The sequence below is a fragment of the Octopus bimaculoides genome, chromosome 26 (genome assembly GCF_001194135.2).
Source record: "Octopus bimaculoides isolate UCB-OBI-ISO-001 chromosome 26, ASM119413v2, whole genome shotgun sequence".
Classification (NCBI taxonomy): Eukaryota; Metazoa; Mollusca; class Cephalopoda; order Octopoda; family Octopodidae; genus Octopus; species Octopus bimaculoides.
This window is the reverse complement of record NC_069006.1, coordinates 23,700,531-23,702,132: the sequence shown is the minus strand read 5'-3', so window position 1 is coordinate 23,702,132 and position 1,602 is coordinate 23,700,531. Positions and strand designations below refer to the sequence as shown.

The 1,602-nt window shown below is 35.4% G+C and overlaps 2 protein-coding genes across 6 annotated transcripts in view; one reads left to right on the top strand and one right to left on the bottom strand.

Annotated features, from left to right (window-relative positions):
• Positions 1-1,602, bottom strand: part of LOC106880700 (rab GTPase-binding effector protein 1) — a 48,945-nt gene that overhangs the window by 1,004 nt on the left and 46,339 nt on the right. The gene's annotated exons all lie outside the window — the stretch shown is intronic.
• Positions 1-1,602, top strand: part of LOC106880702 (septin-5) — a 78,627-nt gene that overhangs the window by 73,604 nt on the left and 3,421 nt on the right. The gene's annotated exons all lie outside the window — the stretch shown is intronic.

The window sequence follows — 1,602 nt, the reverse complement described above, 5'->3', positions numbered from 1 at the left end:
AAATAAGACAATTTTTTACATGAAATAAATTCGAATACAAAAATATTTTTCTGTTCTATAACACAAAATAGATAAGTATACGAAGTTTGAAAGTCTTTCGGTACCAAAAACACTACGTAAAACATTAATGAAAAATGTGGCCCCCGTTTTAAAAAAGATCCGAAGCTTTTATTACTGAACCAACAGGGACTAATCTGTTGCAGTATTTCACTGGTATTGTGTTGTGTGTGTGTGTGTGTATGTATGTACATGATTTAGTGTGCGTGCATGAGTTAGATGTGTATTGTGCGCATGTGTGTGTTAGGTGAGCAGTTTGTAGCCTTAACAGTCAAGCATTTGCCAGTCAACTCGCAACAAAAGGAAAATCTTTGATAGAAACTCATTTAAAACTAGTGACAGTTGCACTTCCCATATTCTTTTAATCTTTTACTTGTTTGAGTCAATTGACTGCGGCCATGCTGGAACACCGCCTTAAAGGGTTTTTTTTTAGTCAAAGAAATCAGCCCCAGGACTTATTCTTTGTAAGCCTAGTACTTATTCTATTGGCGTCTTTCGCCGAACTGCTCAGTTACAGGGACATAAACACACCAGCATCGGTTGTTAAGCGATAGGTGTGTATACAGGCGCAGGAGTGGCTGTGTGGTAAGAAGCTTGCATCCCAACCACATGGTTGCAGGTTCAGTCCTACTGTGTGGCACCTTGGACAAGTGTCTTCTACTATAGCCTCAGGCCGACCAAAGCCATGTGAGTGGATTTGGTAGACAGAAACTGAAAGAAGCCTGTTGTGTATGTATATATATATATATATATATATATATATATGTATGTATGTATAAGTTTGTGTATCCATATTTGCTCACCCTCCCCCATTGCTTGACAACCGATGTTGGTGTGTTTACGTCCCCATAACGAGCAAAAGGGCAAAAGCTCGCTCAATCTCAATTTTCAGTAGTTAGAATTGACAGTGATTGTTGTCAGTGGGCTGTTTAGTTTAATGGTAGAGTAGTACTCAAGCCAGTATCTGAGGAATACAGCTTCAAGTCCTGTAGCTGTCTGCTGGCAACTTTTTCCATCTTATATATATGTATGTATGTATGTATGTATATGTATGTATGTGCAGATGAGTGAAATCAGTGCATGTTACTGGTATCATTCTTCGTAAGTAGCACTCAGCTACATTCTCCACTTGAAGTTATTTTCTTATCCTCACTGACAGACTTCCACTGCATCTGTTTAAAACTTAGTTTCTATTATTAAGTTTTTATAAACCTCACATAAGAAATGGGACTTCATTCTTCTCTGCTCTGTTTTTTTTTCTTCCTTTTTATTTATTCATTTATTTAATTATTTTTGTTTTTATTGTTTCCTGCCTTTGTCTCATTCAATTTTAAGCATGTCTCTTTGGTACATGAAGTAATTCTGCTATGTTTCTGTTAGTTATTCTATTGAATGTTAGTGAATCTACATTTTTTTGTTCTTACTGTTTGAACTGTTGACTTATTGGTCTCCTGTAACTTTCAGACTTAATTTCTCTTTATTTTCCTTCTCAAATAACTATATTAAATATATACATACATACATATACATATATATATATATATA